This window comes from Tenrec ecaudatus, chromosome 18 (genome assembly GCF_050624435.1).
Source record: "Tenrec ecaudatus isolate mTenEca1 chromosome 18, mTenEca1.hap1, whole genome shotgun sequence".
Taxonomy (NCBI): Eukaryota; Metazoa; Chordata; class Mammalia; order Afrosoricida; family Tenrecidae; genus Tenrec; species Tenrec ecaudatus.
In genome coordinates, this window is record NC_134547.1 from 50,121,479 (window position 1) to 50,133,637 (window position 12,159).

Consider the following 12,159-nt stretch of genomic DNA (forward strand, 5'->3'; position numbering starts at 1 on the left):
TGTTCACACTTGCTTCATATATTTCCCATTTTCTTGTTAGGCAGATCTTTATAATTTTTATATCTTCTACAGCCTTTGATCAATACATAAGATCCTTCTTTTCCCCTGTAATTTTTAACTTGAAATTGAATGTTGCACATATTCACATATTTTATATCTTCTTGAACCTTTTATCAGTGCACAAATCATTCTTTGACTCTTACAAATTTTTTAACTTAAAATCTACTGTGTCTGTTACTTATGCAGACATTTTGCCTCTCTCAGGTACTATTTTCATGGAATAACTTGCTCCAGTCCAACTTTCAATCTTTTTATATCTTTGGAGAGTTTTTCAAATGGCATATCATTGAATATGTTTTAAAAATAAATTCTTCACATCTTAGTTTATTAATGGAACAGTTTAGCTAGCCATTTCCTTGTAGGGTAATTTATCCATTTGCATTTAGGGTAACAAATGACCGGGAAGAAACGTTCTGTCCCTCATTATTTGCTTTAGATGATTTCATCAGATATTTTGCTGTCCTTTATTCTCTCCTCTCCTTCTGGGACTCTCATTATGTGTATGCTGGTCAGCTTGATGGTATCCCATAGGTTCTGCAGACTCTATTTGCTTATTTTCACTCTTGTTTTTGGCCTTTTGGGCTGGATAATTTTAATTATTTTATGCTCAAGTTCACTGAGTCTTTATTTCATCTTCTCAAAACTGGTGTTGAAGCCTTGTAGTGATTTAAAATTGTTTTTTAGATTATTGGACTTTTCATCTCCAGAATTTGTATTTTGTCTATTTTTATTATTTATATTTCTTTGTAGATATGATCATTTTGGTTATACAACATTTTTTCTGATTTTCTTTAATTTTTTGCTCCACTTCCTTTTAACTCATAGAACATACTTTGGACAGGTTATTAGTTGAGCCCACTCCCTGGAGAGGTAGTGGGAAAGCGGAAGGCCCCCAGTGAGATGGATTTACCCAGCGACTGCAACAATGGGCTTACACTTAAGAACAATTGTGAGGATGGCACAGAACTGGGCAGTGTTTCGATCAGATAACCATAGGTTCACTATGAGTCAGAACTGACTCAATGGCTCCTAACAACAAACACTAAAACCAAGACTCTTGCCTCCTGCTGAATGCCAGCTTCTATTAACATGTACAGGACAGAATAGACCTTTCTGTAAAAGCTTACAGAATCAGATGGCTGCATCTTTCTTCTGTGAAACTACTGCGTGGGTGACCTGTCCTGCGGGTCATCAACAGCGTGGGTACCTGAAAGAGGGACTGGGAATGAAGATGGGCAAGAGACAGAGAATGGAGACAAGACAGGTGTCTGATCAAGTCTCGTTTATTGAGCTGAGAGCAGAGGCTTAAATAGCCAGTGAAGGGCGGGCACCATTACATCATATGGAAATAAGGTATAGGTGGGGTAGCCAATAATCACCTGCCTACCAAATAAGGAATAAATGGCGGGCAATTGTGCTCAAACAGGTCCGCAAGCTAACGAGATATACTGGGCGCCTGGCAGAAGTGCCGCCAGGTGTGTGTTGTCCAATGAGCATAGTGGCTACTAGCAGTTGAGCACCAGTCCTAGCAAAGGTCAAGTAACTAATGACCGCAGGGGGAACAAGGACAGGAAGACCATTAGGCACAATTTATATGACAGAAAACCGAGAGTAAATACATGAAGGTTGTATATGGCTTTGATCAGGGCTGAGGTACATGCAGTTCCCTACACGTGGGGTCTAGCTGTCCACCTTTCAGTTAGCAGCCAAATGATTAACCATTGCACCACCAGCGCTCCTTATATTTAAGGTAGTTGAATTGAAATGCTGTTTTCATTAAGCTCAGTGTCTGAGCAATTTCAGAGGAGGTTTCTGTGCTTATTACTATTATTTTAATTTCCTTTGGATGAACCATTCTTTCCTATACATGCTTTGTGAATTTGTTATTGATAAAAACTGGATATTAGAATATTAGTATGTGGTAACTTTGGAAATCAAATTGTCCCCTTCCCCCAGGGATATCTGTCTTGATTGTTGAACGCTTAGCTTGTTTAGCCTTGTTTCAGCAGAAACATCCTTGAATGTTAGTAGTTTGAAAAACAAGCAAGCCCTCTCTCCCTGTTAGACAGAAGGACTTTGGCTGGGACACTCACTTAGCACTTACCCATACTGACTGCATCCCTGCCTCAGCCTTGGCTACCTGCATATATTGAGCATAAGATCAGCCAGTGATGCAAGTGTCGTGTCTTCTCAAATCTTCACTGAACATACATCCCATCTTGTGACATTTGCGTGGAGATTCCTCAGCATATAGATTCCCCAAATGAACACCCTCCTGTGCCTTTCTCCCAGGCTTTAGGACATCTCTTGTACATTTCAGTCTTTACTTTTTTCCCTAGGTGGCTATGGGTTCATCAATTGCCTTATAATAGTTTCAAGTCATGTATGTCATTTTTCTGAGTTAGATTCCAGCCACAGGAAAAGGAAAAAAAAAAAGCACAATCATTTGTGAATAGAATCTGCTCAGTTCTTTCCAGAACCAGGGAGCCAAGTCCCACACTGGGTGGCCACCCTTGAGAATGCTGATGAGCTGAAGAAAGAGGGGACAAGGACAAATGAAAATGCCACAAATGTCCCTTAAGATCACTCTGTCTTTGTCTTGATTCAGTGCTGTAAAATGTTGATTTATTTTTTGGAGTTCTGATAAAGTTGATTATGATTTTTTGTTTTGTTTTCAGAAGTGGTGATTGAAGCTCCCTGTTGCCCTCTTTCTGCTATGATCTCTCCCTAGTCATTCTGGCTCATTTTTTCATTATTTTGTTTTCATATGAATTTTAACTCACTTTGTGCAATAGGCCTTTTGTTTTATTTTATTGTTGTGGGCTTCTGCGTGATATGATTGAAGTTTCCTTATTAAGCATGCGTATGTGTTTTAGGCTCATATGTATTTTATCACAATAGGATTTCTATTTGGCGAGTTGTTTTTTTTAAATGGATATTTAACTGTGACAAATGCCTCTTATTGTCTATGAAGATAAACAATACTTGACCATGATGTATTATCCTTTTGATGTACTACTGAATTCTAATGGCTACTGTTTTATTTAAGATGTTGACTTTGATGATCAGAAGTGAGTTTTGTTTATAATTATTGGAGAGGAGTGACTTTTGAGAGTTCAGTGTTAATGCAATGGTACTTGATTACAAAATAAGTAAGTTTTGCTATAATTTTACATGATCTGCAGCAATTCAAAAAGCATTGAAATTGTCTTATTAAAATTTTGGCAGAATTCTCCTATAAAAGAGTTTGGGTGTTACAGAATAATTCCCACCAAAGTGGTCTACAGCCTATTCCCCAAAAGGAACCCATGTGTCACAATATTAAAGTACGTCATGTAGCAAGAGTTATAAAATGGATGGTGAGGAGGGTACAGCACTTCTGGGTGTCTTTGATCAATCGAAAAGTGTCTGAGCGGTATTACTAAGAGGTGAGTGATGGGTAAGCATGATAGTGGGGCAGCAGGAAAGAAGAAGAAAGCAAACATTTATCTTCATAGGTATAAATATAGATATATATTTGTTGTAAATACAACAAGAAAGCAGATCAATTTTGGGCCTCTACTAAAACCACACTTAAGTACAGGAATGGTTTGTTTTAAAGCATGGCACTGTATGATACTCACCTTCCCAACACAATCATTGAAGGCAAAATGAGTGCATAAGCAAATGTGGTGAAAAAAGCTAATGGTGCCTGGCTATAAAAATAATATTGTGCTTTGGGTTTATTAAAGGCCTATAGTCAAACAATAGGCCATTGAGCAAGGAAGCAACAAAGCCCACATGGAAGAAGTACACCATCCTGTGTGATCATGAGGCATCGATGGTGTTATATATCAGAAGTTCAAAAACAAGCAATCAAATTGATGTGAAGGAGCATGGATAAAGTGGACTCCACACACACCCCTGCAAGAAAATTGGACAGTCTCTTACAGAGGGGCCGTGGGGGGTGAGGGATGAGGAATTCAGGATGAAGTGTAGCACTGATGAAACACATAATTATCTTCTAGTTCTTTAATATTTCTTCTCCTTACTGTTAAGGCTAATGTTTCACCTCATTAATACTGTTCAACTTATGTATGTTCATCTGTTTAATTAATATCTTTTGATGCAAGAATGTCAGGATGGATGACCCTTAAGAAATAACAATGAGGGTAATGATTCCCTGAGGATACGGGAAGTCAAGGATGAAGGGAAGGGGAGGAAGAGAGAGCTGATAAAAATGTTGAACAGAATTGGAGGTAAATGGCTATATGAGATGGAGTAAGCTATGCCTGATATATTTATATGGCTGGTATATATATATGATATATATGATATGTGATATATATGATATATGGCTGATATATGATATACATATATCTGACATGTGTGTTATATATGGTTGGTATATATGAAATATCAATGGCTGATATATATATATTGGAATGTTATGACATCTTTAAAAGCTCGCAATAAATTTATGAGTGGAAATATATATATATATATATATATATATAAAACTCCGTCATGGAAAGAAGTTTGCCTCCATCTATAGTTACAGCCTCAGGAGCCCCATGGAACAGTACCACGGCACCCATTGCAGTATTTTGACTTGGAATCAACTCAGCAGTAACAGCGGCCAGTGTGTTTTAAAATGTAGGTGGAAGGTAGAAGATCGAGGAGAAAATGTAAAAATGGAAGCAGAGTCAGGGACATGCTGTGTTGTGGGCTTTGAAATGGAGGAAAGGGGCAATCAGCTAAGGAATGAGGGAAACCTCTAGAAACTGGGAAAGGCAAATAAATAAATCCTCTCCTAGAGAGTATTAACCCCGTGACAATCATGTCAGACTCTGGAACTACAAAACTAGGATAAATCTGTGCTGGCTTAAGTCACTAAATGGGAACTAATGTGTTCCAGTAGCAATAGGAAGCATGTATGTATACATATATATTGCTGTTGTTAGGTGCTATAAAATCAGTTATGACTCATAGTCCACATAGAACAGAACAAAACACTGTTCCATCCTCAGCTACCCAGTGTTTCCAGGGAGCTCATTGCTGTAACCAATGTGTCCACTCATCCCATGAACAGCCTTTCTCCTTTTCACTGACCCTCTACTTTTCCAAGGAGTTTGGTGGCCTAGTAGTTAGACTCACTCCTCAGTTTCTACGCACATAGCGGTTATAGTTCCTGAATCCCACAGGGCAGTTCTAGCCCGTTCTGTAGGATTCTTATGAGTAGGAATCAAGTTGATGGCAGGGCTTTCTACTTAACCAAAGATGATATTTCTCTCCAGGAACTGGCCCTTGTGAGATGAAGTATGACCATCTTTGCTTCTAAGGGGCAGTTTGCTTGTGCTTCTTGAGGAATGTTCTCTGCCAACACCACGATGCAAGGCATCAGTTCTTCAATCTCCCTTGTCCAGCTTTCACATGTATACTAGGAAATTGGAAATACCACAAATTAGTATTGATAGCTATATACATATATAATGTGTTTTAAAAATTAGGTGAAACCCTATTGCCCTATTGTTATCTTCAACTCTAATCCAGCACCTGGGAAATTATTTCAGCTTTCCTTTCTCATTTACTTCAGACAAGTGTTGGACACCTAACCACATGGTACGTAGTTTAAACCCACCAATAGCTCACTGGGAGAAAGAAGAGCCTTTTTGGCTCCTGTAATGACTTACATGCTCAGGAAGCCTACCTAGGGGCATTATGAGTTGGAATTGACCCCATGGTAGTGATTTGGTCTTCTTCTTCTTCTCCTTCTCCTTCTCCTCCTCCTCTTCCTCCTCCTCTTCCTCGTGCTGCTGCTCCTCTTCCTCCTCCTCCTCTTCCTTCTTCTTTATCTTCGGCAGTGAGAAACTTGGCTCATACAACTTATTTACTGATTTATTTATTTAGTGGTTTACCTTTATAACTTTTTGTTAAAACAATGTCAGTGGCTCCTTCATATGAAATTATAGATGAGACAAAGTACTTTTTCAATGTCACCAGTGAATGAAAGAGAAATAATTTAAGTCCTGCCATATTTGTAAAATGTAGTTTTTAAAATAGACATACATTTAATTGTTCTTATAAACATTCTCTAACCCTGTAACTCCACCTGTCCTCACACTAAATAAATGCAGAGCTAAGAAAAGTAATTGATATCTTGAATGAATTGATTGACAAGAGGAAATTTACATGCATTTGGTTTAATATTGTTAGATAAATTGTGAATTTTTTGGTTCACGGTTTATGTTTTTGTTGTTTTATATTTTGCTCATCTTTTGTGCTCAAAAAACACTTAGTTAGTAATAGATTCAGTATCACTCTGCCTTTGATGCGTTTTCTAGCTTCTGAAAGTCTTTATGCTGCCCTTTAATGTCAGATTATGTCACTCATTTGCCTTTTCTCAGGTTCTCTCCCCATATACAGTCCAAATTGAATATTAACAACAAATCACCAATAACCCTTTAAAAATGAATGCATTTTTAGAGATATGATAGCTACAAATGACAAGCGAGAGTAATGCTTGTATCTTGTATTGTGTAGACGAAAAAGAAAACAGGGGCACGTCCTACCCGACAACCACTTTAAAATGTCTTTGAATGAATTGGTGTAAAATAAAATTCACGAGAGATTTAATCATATGAGGAAAGTGTTCTGAGCTTAACATTTTCTTTCATAAAATGACCAATTCATTCCATTGAGAATCTTTACTCGTTTGTCAGTGTGCCCAAATGTAATTTAAAAGGAAGAAAATGTTCCTCGATTTCTCTAACTGGAAAGAGCAGACATGCTAAATGAGACTTGTTTAAGTATAGTGACTCCATCAACTGATAGTATGTTTCTGACACAGTTTTCTTGTCAATTAAAAAAATAATAGTAAAGTTGCTATCTGGTCACATTGCCTTTTCACAATCCCTGTGAAGTCATGGCACTGCCACGGAGTCAGTTCTGACTCACAGTGACCCTATACAGTAGAGTAGAACTGTCCTGTGGGTTTCTGAGACTGTCACTCTTTAGGGGTGAAGAAAGCCAAGTTGTTCTCCTGTGGAGTTACTAGTGGGTTTGAACCACTGACCTGTGTAACTACCTGGGCTCCTTAGATCAGCCCAATTCATTGAAAGCCAATCAGACAAATTTTCTCAACAAGTTAGCCTTTGTTTGATAGTCACAAATGTTGGACATCAAAGAAGAAATGCCCCTATCATATTCTGATATTCTTGATCTATGAAGTCTGGTGTATTATTCTAATTAACTGTGCTCTATTCTCCTACCAATCAGGAAAATTGGGAGTTAAGAGTCATAACTTTCTTTAGCAAGTTTCCTGCTACAAATGTTCATATTGGTAAATTTGCTTCCTAATACACGTAGTGCTAATAATAGACTCAGCAGTGAAATTAAGTTTGCTTTATTAATTTTCAATATTAAATTTCACTAAAAGATGCATTAAAAATTAATTGTCATCTTTATTATGCCAATTCTAATGAAAAGACATACATCGTTAGTGGTTTGCTTACAATATAAAGTATGTAAGAATGTTTATGAGGGGAAAATCAATAATCTCATTAACTATGTTTATATTTGTTCCTACAGTGTCAATTATACTCACAGTTATTAGCATATTCACATTATGACACAGAACCCATGATTAGCATATATTTTGCATAGTAATCTGTTCTTATTTATATCTTTTAAAATTTGCTTTTGTTTGCTAATATATTATGCTTTACATGAAGAATAGACATATATTTTGAAAAGAATTTTTTGTTACTTTCATTGAATTGGGCTGCTCCCAAGGAGCCAGGGTCTGAGTCAGAAAATGATTCTGTATTTGAACTGAATATTTTAAGATGTCTAGATCAGTGTAATGGGACTATTTATGTAAAAATTATTTATAAATAAAACATTTTAATTTCAACTTTTATTTATAGGCAAACGACCCTACAAAGATAAGTCAAAAGGTATAACTATAAAATCATGCCCACCCTACTGCCATCAAGCTGATTCTGACTCACAGTGAGCCTATAGATATTTTCTGAGACTATAGATCTTTATGAGAGCAGACAGCCTCATTGTTCTGTGAGTTTGAACCACCGCCCTTGCAGTTAGCAGCCCAATCCTTAACTCACAACACCACCAGGAAATGGAAACACCACAGTGTGAAGCTGTTGTTTCCCACATGTCTTCCAATAAGCCTCTATACTTCTGAAGGCAGGGTTTCCACCTCTCTAATCCTTTGCTGGAGAATTCTGCACTCCACTTTATACCAGGGCAAAATAATCGTTTTGGCAACCTAGTGGTTAGGTGTCATCAAATCAGACAGCAACCCTCTGCCAAGAGAAAATGCAGCACTGCTGCTTCCTGCGTCATCTCATACATGTCCTTATACCTATGCCCGCTGTTGCAGTTACTGTGTCAATCCATCTTGTAAAAGGCCTTCCTCTTTGTCGTTGCCTCTCTACTTTAGCAAGCATGAATATATACAGTGAGAAGGAATATGACAGCTAATTAGTCCACACAGCAGTACAGAGGGTTCAGTTCAACTCACTTCCATGGAACAGTTAATATACTGGAAGTCTTTCAACTCATGTGGGCTGCTGGGTCCAAGGTCAAGGAAGCAGAGAGCTGAGTCTTCCCTGCAGCAAGGCAAGCAGAGTTTGCCCACAGGCAGCAAGCAGCAGGGTAGGTCACTAACCTTAATGAAACAAGCCCAGATGGGATGTGGTCTTTTCTCTCAGCTCATCTTTGAGGTTTTTCTAATCTTCATTAAGATACATGATTCATCTAAAACGGTTGGTTTATATGGTACAGTATTTCTGTAAATTTTTTGCATAGCTCTAATAATTTGGGAAGATACATTTGATAGTAACCTGTATCCCAAAATAATTTTCCCCTGGCATAAAAACATCATATCCGTTTTTTGAAGACACTGTCAGAAGTCTAAGACGAATGTATTTCTATGAGAACGTGTCTGCTGACAACCGCTGATCACCAGAACATGTTTAAACATATTTTGCTTGTGATAAATCCATATATCTATGTACTGCAATGTTAGCAGTAATACTTTTTGGTTTACCTGCATGACCCTGTAAAATAACATAACTGACAAACATTTTATTTGAATTTTGAGTGAATCAAAATAATATTCTTTGATGTACACAAGATTTCAAAATCTAAAAAAAAAAATTTGAAAATCTAAAAGATCATGATATTACTCCAAACATCTTTACATAAAATATGGTATTTAATAATTTGTTCTGGAAAAAAAGAAATAACAGATTTTTAAAAACAATGGTAAATTGTTTTATTAAAAGTGTGAAAGCCTTTTTGGTAGCTTATTCTATGTTCATTTATTTCATACATATGTATGCGCTATGTGAAATAATTGTTACAATTGTGTGTTAAAATTAATTTTTAATATAGAAAATATAGCATAAAATATAATTCCTCTTAGCAGATGCCCAATTTAAATGCTTGTAAAATGAGGCATATTTAACAATAATGCAAATAGATGGAAAAACTTACTCAAGTGACTCATAAGAAAATATACGTGTATAGCTCTAAAATACTGTTTAAAAGTGTCAGCTCTTAGTATTGGAGTTTGAGACCCAATGTTTAAGGAACAAAGGAAATAAAAGGAAACTATGAAGACCAAAAAAAGTTATTAAAAAATAAAATTGACCCATGACTCCCATCATCCAATAGTCAAAGTTTTTCAAATTCCAAATGCTTATTATCATGGAGCCTTGGTGGCATATTGGGTTATTCCTTATTGAAATTCATCAGTTCAAATCCATCAGCTGCTCTGAGGGAGAAAGATGAGGCTGTCTGTACCCATGAAGATTTACAGTCTCGGAAACTCTGTATATGGTTGCTTTGAGTTAGTATCATTGCAAAGCAGTTTGGAGTTAGGGCAAGTCCCTCCAAACCTGGTTTAATTTCATAGTTATAAAGAGTCCAATAGGAAACCCCACCAACAGCTCATGGGAGTTGTAATGGGATGGAATGATATCCCCAAACTTGGGTTTCTAAGCCTCAGTAGAAGTGCTACGTTGTCACACTCAGAGTGTACATTTAGTGGTACATTCCAAAATTTAAAAGACCTATATGAGCGTCCACTTCTCTAATTCTAATAAGCAGACAAGGGGTATGAAAATGGACAAGCTCCCCGAATAGAGGTGTAACATGATGGTGGGACAAGAAGAAAGAAAAGGAAAGAGAGGAAAGAACTAGGAGGCAAAGGGCATTTATAGAGGTCTAAATACAGGCATGTACATATGTAAATATATTTATATAAAAGGATAGGAAAATAGATCTCTGTACATATATTAATATATTTAGTATTAAGGTAGCTAATGGACATCGGGCCTCTATTCAAGTACTTCCTCAATGCAAGCACACTTTGTTCTAATAAGCCCACATTCTGTGAAGCTCAGCTTCCTGACACAATCGCTGAAGACAAAATGGGTGTATAGCAAAGAAAGCTGATGGTGCCTGCTATCAAAAGATATAGCATCTGGTGCCTGCTATCAAAAGATATAGCGTCTGGGGTCTTAAAGACTTGAAGTTAAACAAGCGACGATTTAGCTCAGAAGCAACAAAGCCCACATGGAAGAAGCACACTAGCCTGTGTGATCATGAGGTGACAAAGGGATCAGGTATCAGGCATCAAAGGACCAAAAATGAAATCATTGTGAATGAGGGGAAGTGTGGAGTGGAGACCCACACTCAAAGCCCAACTGTAGGCAACTGGACATCCCCTTACAGAAGGGTCGCGAGAGGAGATGAGCCAATCAGGGTGCAATATAGCAATGATGAAACACACAACCTTCCTCTAGTTCCTAAATGCTTCCTCCCCCACTTCCCCCACTATCATGGTCCCAATTCTATTTTACAAATCTGGCTAGATCAGAGGATGTACACTGGTACAGATAGGAACTGGAAACACAGGGAATCCAGGACAGATGAACCCCTCAGGACTAATAATGAGAGTAGTAGTACCAGGAGGGGAAGGGGAAAGTAGGGGGAAAAGGGGGGAACTGGTAACAGTGCTCTACATGTAACCCCTTCCCAGGGGGATGGGCCACAAAAAAGTAGGTGAAGGGAGACAGTGGTCAGTGTAAGACATGAAATTAAAAAAAATAATAAATTACCAAGGGTTCATTAAGGAGGGTGCACGGTTGGGGGTAGGGGTGGGGAATGAGCTGATCCCAAGGGCTTAAGTAGAATGAAAATGTTTTGAGAATGATGATGGCAACAAATGTACAAATGTGTTTGGCACAATGGACACATGGATGGATTGTGTATAAGAAGCCCCCATAAATTATTTTTTAAAAATAAGAAAAGAAAATGGACAAACAACATTTCAGTCTCTCTATGTATGTGATTAGAGAGGAGTTCTTCATGGCTAATCCAAATGTTGAGTGTTCAAACCCACTCAAAGGTTCAGAGAAAATCAAATAACTGATGGTCTGCTCCATAAAGATTATAGCCTAGGAAACCCTGTAGCTCACATGTAATGATAGTTGCCTTAGCTAGTGTATGGACTCTACATTTTAGATTCTAAATACTTGCATTAAATATTTTGTCTTATTATATTTCCTGAAAAAATTTCCCCTTCTTAAAGAATTCTACCATATAATTCTGGGTTTGCTAAGAAATGAAATAAAAAATTTTAAGTGGTTAAAATTTCCCCTGAGATTTTTTTTAAATGTTTAAGGTAGATTAAACCTAGACCAAAAATTAAATCAAATTATATTCTGTGTGCTCAATTTTCTGTAGGGAACCAAAAGCCACTGGAGTGTAAAATTCTAATTAATTATGTGGAATGCTAATGGATTTTAAATTAAAAATACGTGCTGTTTAACTCTACACAGTTTTGCAAGTGGATATTACAATGAAACTGCTCTATAAAATCTGGAATACATGGAAGGTATAATTGTCACTTCTCCAATCTAACCTAGCAAGGAGATCAGTGCTCTTCAATGCAGGACTCCTGCATATCTCTTCTGTGACAGCTTACCCTCAAGGTTTATCAGTACCCTTGATACACAGTTCCAGACTCATCCCTTACCTTAACCATCACGAGGTATTATTACAGCATTTCCATTGTTAGGTTTTACA